The sequence below is a fragment of the Schistocerca gregaria genome, chromosome 5 (assembly GCF_023897955.1).
Source record: "Schistocerca gregaria isolate iqSchGreg1 chromosome 5, iqSchGreg1.2, whole genome shotgun sequence".
Taxonomy (NCBI): Eukaryota; Metazoa; Arthropoda; class Insecta; order Orthoptera; family Acrididae; genus Schistocerca; species Schistocerca gregaria.
The window spans coordinates 464,684,402-464,694,135 of NC_064924.1; positions in this window are offsets into that span (position 1 = coordinate 464,684,402).

Here is a 9,734-nt window from a genome sequence, read left to right on the forward strand (position 1 = left end):
ATTGAAATCTTCTAGAGTTTTATGATATTTTAGGGAATTTCTTCTGAATTTTTACTTTCTATCTGTACTGATGTGACATCAACAAGTAAAACTGCATGATGATTTATATTTACGGGTAAGTCATTTATGTAAAAAGAAAAATTATAGGGTCTAAAATTTTTCCTTGTTATGCCTGTGAGATGGTTCTCCATTTTGAGGAGTATTTTCCTTTGTCTGATGTCATGACTACCCTTCACTCTCGCTTTGTCAAATATGATCTACACCAATGTAATACACTGCCCATAATTACGTATTTTTGCATTTTATATATTAATAGTGTGTGACTCACTCACTTGCAGGCTGTTACAGGAATCTGGCAACATGTTGGAGATGGTCTGCCAGTGTTGTCCCCCAAAGGTGGAGAATATTTTGTATTGCAGTGCCATATGTGTACCTGTCCTTGTCTGTAAACGGTTCTCTCTCACTCTCATCTTTGTTTCCCTCTTCTCTCAGCGACATCGCTACAGTCAAGTATCAAAAGGAGAACAATATAAATCTTCTAAGAGTCACTTGTTTTAAATTGTTTGTTGTCCACAGCAAGGGCAAACGAGAAAACTATGCATTTTATAAATACAATTCAAATGAGGTCAGAGCTGTTGGACAATGAAATTAATGTACTGAAAGGTAGCGATCTGTAAAAACATTTTGCTAGCTGTTACCGATGAGTTCACGATCGCACTTGCAGAACCACACACAAAATTCCGAAGTCTTCGAACTTAGGCTAAACACGATGTGTGAAGTAGCTACATAGGAAGAATGGAAACGCAGGTGGCTCTTCACCCACATGGCTTGCATTTTATTCATGGGCTTCATACTATCTTGAGACATACGGGAAGTAGCAATTGGTAGTATAAACATTGGTGTGTTCCTTTGAACAAAAATAAAATAACAACAATAATTGTATTCTTATTTCAAACCTCCTGTAATGAATTCTTTCAGTTCTTATAGCAAAGCATTTCATACTCCTGGTACCGTACGACTGTAGACCAATAATAAACTTTAAAAAGATACGTTTGACTTCCATATGAATCACCAGTAGCTAAAAACCGAAGGGTGATCACTATTTGGGTTGTAACTGATATACACTGTCTCATAGTTTTATCGATTTTAGTTATTCTTGGACAAATTTCTTGAGCGAGATATTTGAAATCATGTAGCAACATTCTGGTAAAATTCTGGAACAGGTATGTATCCAGCATCAGTTCACTAGTTAATTTTCTGAAGCATTCCGCTTACTTAAAACAATAACTTATCCACAGTGCCTCATTTCTTTTGTCCTTTCTAAGATGATTCTTTGTGAACTGTGGAAGTAATAGAGCCGCACTGACTTCCACTAGCTCTCATTCATCTTTTATGTGGTAACAGTGCGGCCCATTGCAAATACTTATGACCACACTGTAACATCATACTAAATAATAACTTCCTATAGGCACATGCAAGAACGTACAACTTTATATCTCTTTCTTGTAAAACATGAAATCCAGTAATCAACAATGGAACATTCAAACTCCATAGAAAAAAGGCAAAGAATGAGCAATACCCATATAATTAATGTCTTTGCCACCAACTGCTGCAGAGTTCACTTTGTCTATTTTCCCGCTCCCACAGAGCCCCCTCCCAGTAAAATGGAGCTCCAGATATTTGTAGAAACTTGTATTGGACCTTTCTATGTGCCCTTGTATAACTCACTGGTTGCATGTCATGTTCTTCCACAACTGTGTCTCCCACTAGATTCAGTTTATTTGTTGTTCTGGAAGATGCTTGCTCCTGTTGTGGCACCATATTCCTCTGCAAGTGTTGTGTCTATCGCCGCTTCAAGTCTTCCTGCAGTAAGTGAGCAGGCTTTACTTGATCGACGAACACAGTAGCCAGTTTATGGTAAATCTAGAGTTTAAGTGTGTGTGCATTACGTTGCAGCGCTTTATAAGGTCCACTATACAGTTGTTGCCATGGGGCTCTTACTGTGCATGTTCGTAACATCACATGCGAACACTTGCTAAAGTCTCGGTTCATGACCAAATATCGCCATGCTATTTCGATGGCTGTGGCAGAAGGTTAGCCAGTTATTCTTTAATCATCTTCAATAAATAGGGTAGGGCTGTCTCGCTCTCATGCTCTTCAAAGAACTCGATGGGAAGGCGCAAAGTTTCTCCATACACAAGTTCTGTCGTGGCTTCCCCTACATCTGGTTTGAAAACAGTGCGAAGACGCAATACTACCAGTGGCATTGCTGTAGAACAACTGTGACCATGGCACACCAATGCAGCTCTAAGAGTTCTGTGCCATGGCTCTATTATTCCATTACTTTTTGTGTGATACCTTGTTGTATGGTGACGTCAAAATCCACAAATGTTTGCCAGTTCAAGAAATACTGAGGATCTGAACAACCCTGGTCAGTCGTGGCGTGCAATGGACACACAAATCTTACTACCCATGTCGCCAAGAGACTTAGAGTTAACTGTCTGCTTATATTTGTTGAATAGTTACAACTTCTGCCCACCTTGTAAACCAAGCCAGTTGCTCTTAGCAGATAATGGTAACCTTCAGACATCGCCAGTAAGCCAGTGATGTCGAGGTAAACGTGTTCAAAACGACCAAATGGTCAGTCAAAACTGACCCACTGATTTCTTCACCTGACACCCTCGTTACTAAGTTCACAGGCATGCCTGTATCCACCTTTGACAACCATTCCAAACTCCATTCCAATTAAAGTGTTCCGTCAGCAACTTGACGCTTATTCATGTGGCTGGCTGAGGCAAATTATGTATACATATGTCTCTCACCATAAATGTTGAGGTGCCAACGGTTTAGGTCTTCCTTGTGACGTATCACACCATATGTTAACAGTCTCACCTTCCAGGCGCACATCCTGCAGTCTGAACCTTCTGAACCTTGCATCTTCTCTTTGATCTCTTGCCAATCTCTTATAATCCACAGAATTGTTTATCGACGCAACCTGTAACACTTTTATCGATTAGAAGTAGGTTAATATTATGTAGCTGTCCATATGCAATTATGAACTGTTTATTCTGTGTTATTTAAACTCCTTGATCTGTGGCAAGAAAATTGGAGTTTTGTAATGTGTGTATGAAAAAAGCAAAAGGATGTGTTAAAGTGATAAATTATTGTAATTGTGAATGTTCAAAACAACAAAATGTTTATTGAAAGCTGTTTCGTGCTTAGGGAACTTGTATTTGTAACATGTAAAAGCTGCAGGGAAGTCCCCCGCAATGGAAGTGAAATGGCGCATTGTAAAACGTGGTTTTGGCGGTCGAACAGAGCGGTCTCTTTGTGTGAACGACTCGCAGTATGTGGCTAGCCGTCGCATGGTAAACTTTGATGCTACTACGGGAGGCGATTGAAAGCTGCTTTATAAAGGATTTGCCTTGGATGTGGATCTGGCTATTATTTGGTATTCTTAGCATAAAGGAATAGCTCCATTATGTTGAAAATCCAACGACAAGAAGAGATTTTATAGAGCTTTAACATCAAGGATCGTTAGTACAATTAGCCACCATGTCGCTTGCCACCAATCTTCGCCACTGTTTCACTAACTTCGTAAATTTAGTAACGTATATGGGCATGGACCAGATAAGTTGTGTGTTGTTTGAATAATGATCACAAAACATAAATTCATGTCTGGAGTCATATTTTCTATCCTGATCACGAACCTATGCAGCAGAGTACTCACCTGTATGCTACTAAAACCAAGTATCCTGATTTAAATGAACATTTCTTGCATTCGAGTGTTTAAAAGTGATTTTTTGTCTAATGTAAAAGGAGTAGTAAAAGTTATAACCACAAAAGTAAAGTTGGATGGGCTTCTGCAGAAGTATCCTTAGTTTATTACAAAATACAATTTTGTAGAATTACAGTGCAAGATTGTGTAAATATTATTTTCTAGGATACCTGCTTCACAGGTGATAAAAGGCAAGTAAGTTATGTTCATTTTCAAAAATAGTGTGGTTTTGATTTCTATCATGAATGGTTTCTTTTTTTTAAGTTAATGAAGCCCAGTGTTGTATTTTATTGTCTTGCAAAGGAAATTATAAACTACTCCAAGTGAAGTGAATGATTAGCTCTTTTGAATTAGTCTTTTCTACTGCAATAATCAAAGAGCAATGACTAGTGAAACTGTGGTAGTTTATGGGTTCCCATCATATTCTGCACCTATTAGGAAAAAATGAACTATTACTGTTGCTAAGGAAAACTGATATATGTAGAGGAGCGCAAACAGTGTATTTATGATATTATTCTTCTTTATTTGTGTGTTTTTTTTCATGTCAGTCAAGATAAAAGCCCTCATGTTCAAATTTAGTTCTGCAATTCATGCAGTAACATTTTAATATTTGATTAAGAAATGCTCTTGTGTGTAGCTGTTATTAAATGAGCTTTGTGCAAAATTACTTCCTATAATTTACTGGTGTGTGCATTATTGGTAACTGCTGCTTCACACAGTTCAGAGTGCACTGTGTTAGTTTGTATCCTGTTTTCTATTCAAAAGGAAATTTCAAAGAAAATAACTTCAATAACCAGTATGCAATTTACTTAAAAATATGTTTCCAAATTAATGTGCCCAATTGGTCTGGCGGCTTCTTTTTTTCATTCACTTATGATTTTTTCACTTTCATTAACTCCGAAGGTTAAATTCCATTTGGTTTTTCTATTAATTTCATCAAATTCAAAATTATAGTCTGATACATTTGTCCATTAGACGTACATATGGTCAATGTTCGAAATCCTCTCAGAAGGTAACAGTAGCATGTTTCAAGTTAGAGTGATATACGTTCGTGTTATATGTGGCACTGCATGAAAGGACAGTCGTCAGTTTTACTCACTAATATACAGCTTATAACATAAATAATGGGTGTAAAACAGTTGTAAGATGAGCATTGAATGTCCAGAGGCGCGAACTTGCAGTATTCCACGCTAAATAATTACAGAAATATTTACAAGTCTTTAAAAGATAAAATATAAAGTGTTAACGAAATTAAAATGGATACAAAGACGACAGTATGTCAGAATGAGCGAAACGAAAAAGTACCTAGTGTATTAGGTGGCAGTAGTTCACTAGACAAGAGCACAGATGACGCCATGGGACGGCAATGGGCTTACATTGAGTACCATATGCACGTCAACGATCAAATTCGGATGATGAGCTCGTCGCAAATAACAGAACGTATGAAAGCCGACACTTGTTACGTTAACGAGTCGATGGATATGTTTAATTCATCCAAAGTCGAAAGTGAACCGAGCGAAACGTGAGAAGTAGAATCTGAATATGAGGAAATCTTAGAACAAGGTTGCGAAAACCCACTGAGCATGAACGGTTTGTTAAAAATGTTGTCTGCACAAATTGCAGCACATGGTAGTAATATTAAAAACCAAATTAAAATACAAAGTGCTAAAATCAGCAATGGGATCGAAACAGTAGACCCAAAGTAGGTGTTGTGAGTAATGCAATCAAGGACTTAAAAACTGGGATGGATATGATCAATAACAATGTCACCACTACGCAAGGACACATTAATCACATCATTGATAAGTTCGATACCGAAATAATGAAAATTCAAGACACTGTAGAAGCACTGATTATAACAAAAGTTGAAGAAAAAGGTTTCGGCCTCAAAACTGAATTAGTAAACAAATGTAAAACAGAAATTTTTCAATTAAGACAGACGGTGAATGATTCCGAAAAGGAACTGAGTAAGCAAGTGACAACATGCGAAAAGAAATGTGAAATGAACACTTCCCAAATTCAACGCAAAGTGAGCGACCTTGAACGGAAAATAAGAGAAAAAACTAATTATGCTACTGACAGAATAATGTGTAGCAAATTGCTAGAGGGCGAAGAACGATTGTATCTGGCAAAAAGTCATAACGAATGGCACCCATTAGATTTTTTTTTTAAAACTGTGAAAGGAACTACCCTGATTACCTCTACGGACCAGGAAAGATCGATGTGGTTATTAACACATTAGCTGGTGATGCGAAAAAGATGGAAACTAAATTTGGATACATAACAAATGTCATTTGACGAATTTAAACAGAAATTTATAGAGGAATACTGGTCAGAAAAAATCAGGACTGTCTTAGGGGGGAATTTGTCATTGACAGGTTATATCACAACAGAGGCAGAAGCTCAATGAAACAGTTTTGTGGAATGTGGTACACACTTGAGAAACAGACAAATGGAATCCAAAATAGTGTGGGAACTATGGAAAAAGCTCCTGGAGGATTCAACACGTTACATGGTAAGTAATCACAAAAGCATCTTGTCATTTTTTGAAAGAGTTGAAGACGAGGACCACTGGAGAGGGAACTGTGATTATCGTCAAAATAATAACAGCTGGAAAAGGGATAGTCACGAGAATAATGAACAGAATGAGAACGAATACTACCGCATAATATGAATCAAAGACGTAGAGGCAGAGGGCACGGTAACATGTCATTTCGTGGTAAAGAATTTGCACCGTGAAACCATCAAAACCCAAATGACGTGGAAAACTAAGGCGTGCATGTTTTACAGGCCAGATTCGCGCCGACAAATATTACCTGCCCAAACTAAAGAAATCATACCGGCTAAAACAAAGGTAATTTAAGACACAAATACGCAGCAGAGCTGTGTCACAAGATCGTGCTCGCAGAACAATAGATGTGAGCATGAGTGAGCCACTGGCGACAGACTATGCTACAGGGGCTACTGTGTGAACTAAGCGACCGTGTTCATTGAACTTGGCGGAGCGATCAGCTGCCCATAGTATGGCTGCAGTAGCGGCAGTACGACGAGATGACGTCACAAGGGAATTCAGTGGATCTCTTTCGGTGGGAAATATCACCAAAATGGAGACGCATTATTAAGTAAAAGCGAAAGCATCGACAACCAAGCAAAGACAGACAATTTGTGCGAAAAAGAGTCTTCAGGGATCGCGGGATGGTGTGATGTTTTGTTTTACGGTTTCAAGCAGTATGAGTGGGAAAACATTAAAAAGTGTTATATGACCAAAGAATTAATAAAAAGGAGAAAGGAAAGTGGAAACGTCGAAAAGGGGGCGTTGTTCTAAAATGAAAAGGAGATGAAAGTAGTTAGCGCCACACAAAGTGCGCGAACAGCGATTTCAGATTAAGTGGTTGCTAAGGGAGTGGAAGGTTCCGTGCAAAGCACACAAGCTGTTGATGTTAAAGAAATCGGTGCTAGAAACAGAAAAATGGTCGGTAGAAATAGGAATCTGGATGAGGGTGAAATCCTCAATAGTGCAGATGAGGCGATCCTAGCTGACGAAAGACACATACAATTAGATGTTGTTGGTGGTCATTCGAACATAGATTCAGATGAGTATGTGCAAACCACTGAAATCCAAGACAATTATACCGAATATGAAGTTAAAGTTGATGTCCACAAAAGTGATGTTGAAGAAATGCGTGTGACTGAAAATGAAATAGAAAATTTAGGAAAGAATCAAAATTTTGAAAATAAGGAAACTGACAGAAGGTAAAAAGAAGAGCTTGCTCGTTTCTAAGAGTAGCTTTCATGTTAGAATCAGACAGTGAATATGAAATAAATGATAGTTCTGATGAAGAACTGTAGAAATAGATGAAAGGGGACAATGTATAATGGAAGATGTATATAAAAAGCATAATTAAGTTTTATCGAAACAAAATGCAGCAGTAAATAAGGAACCGAAAAAGAAAGAGCCACCAGATGATGCAATACTGGGGCAAGATATGATTAGAGTTGTAAAATACTTAGAAATCAGAAAACTGAAGAAGCCCACAGACATGTGTGATTTGACAGTATATAACATATCTTGGTGTTATCTGATGGTCAAACAAGATTTGTTATGGGTAGAACAAGAAAATTCTGAAAATAGGACGATCAAACAACCTATCATCCCAGTCGAAATTTGCAGTATTAAATTGCAACTACTTTTAGACACTGGATCCCAAATTAGTGCTATTTCACAGTCTTTCGTTGAACACATTTCCAATAAACCTGGGTTAGTTATGATGTTAGTAAATGATGTGAAAATTGTAGGAGCAACTGGCAAATCCAGCAAGCTAATTCAAAGACAAGTGTTGGTGGAATTTGAAAGAAATGGACGAAAATTTATACACGACTACCTGGTTGTGTCTGAATTGAATACTGACATGAATTTAGGTATTGAGTGATTAGATAAGGAAAAGGTATTCACTAATTGTAGTAGTGAGATGGTCAAAATTAATAATAAATCTGATACTTTGGAAATTAGATTGAGGAGAACGAAATTTTACAGGACACCAAAGTTGATTCACTGATATTAGAATTAGATCCTGGAAATGATGGTTTGTTCAATTTATATGAAATATACCATGAAAAGAACGTAAATGATTGATAACCCAAAAGAAGAAACTTTTAAAGAATTTATTAAACAGATACAGAAACTTACATTGGAACAGAAAGCTGATCTATTTAACACTCTGACTAATAATCAGGAAATTTTTTCAGATAAACTGGGAATAGTAAAGAATTTCGAATACCATACTAAAGCAACAGATCCTCAACTATTTTTCATGAGACCTAATTCAGAACCTTTAGCTATGAGAGAAGCCAAGCAGGTGGAAATCGACAAAATGATTGTATGGGGAATTATCGAAAGGAGCAATAGTGAGTATAATAGCCCTTCCATTATTGTAAACAAAAAAGATGGAGGCATGCGAGTAGTAATCGATGCACGAACACTAAACAAGGTTTTCAAAAGTGAAGTACGAGGGGCGTTTGAGAAGTCCATGCAAAGTCCGAGAGATGGCCCACCGGCGCGTATCGATGTCATATTTAGTTAGTGGCATCTTTAGAAAGAGCGCACACCAAGTTTCAGCCATATTGGTCTATTTCTTTGTGTTTAGCATTCGTGTGAATCAAGGAAGTCGCATGACTGTAAAAAAAAGGACGAAAAAGAATTTCGTGTGGTGATTAAACATTACTATATGAAAGGCAAAACGCCTCAGGAGACTAAAGAGAAGCTTGATAAACATTACAGTAACTCTGCACCTTCGATTAGAACAGTTTATAAGTGGTTTCAATATTTTCGGAGTGGCCATATGGGCACAAGTGATGCTGAACGTTCTGGACGCCCAGTGGAGGTTATGACTCCAGAAATCATTGATAGAATCCATGATATGGTGATGGATGACAGAAGAGTTAAAGTTCGTGAGATTGATAGTGCTGTGTGCATCTCGAATGAATGGGTACATAATGTTTTGCATAAACATTTGGACATGAGAAAGCTATTCGCAAGATGGGTTCCATGATTGCTCACTCTTGTCCAAAAACGGAATCGTGTGAAGAGTTGTGAGGATGGTGTGCAGGTGTTTAGGAAGATCCCACAGCACTTCCAGCATCGTTTCGTCACTGTGGATAAAAAATGGATACATTATTATACTCCTGAGGACAAACAACAATCTAAACAATGGGTTACCAAGGGAGAATCTGCACCAAAAAAAGGCGAAGACCATTCCTTTCGCCAGAAAGGTTATAGCGAATATCTTTTGGGATTTGCAAGGGATATTCCTCATTTCTATCTTGAAAATGGTAAAACTAGTACAGGTGCATATTATTCATCGTTACTGGACCGTTTGAAAACCGAGCTGCAAGAAAACCGCCGGCGATTGGTCCGCAAAAAAGTCCTTTTCCATACCGACAATGCACCAGCACACAC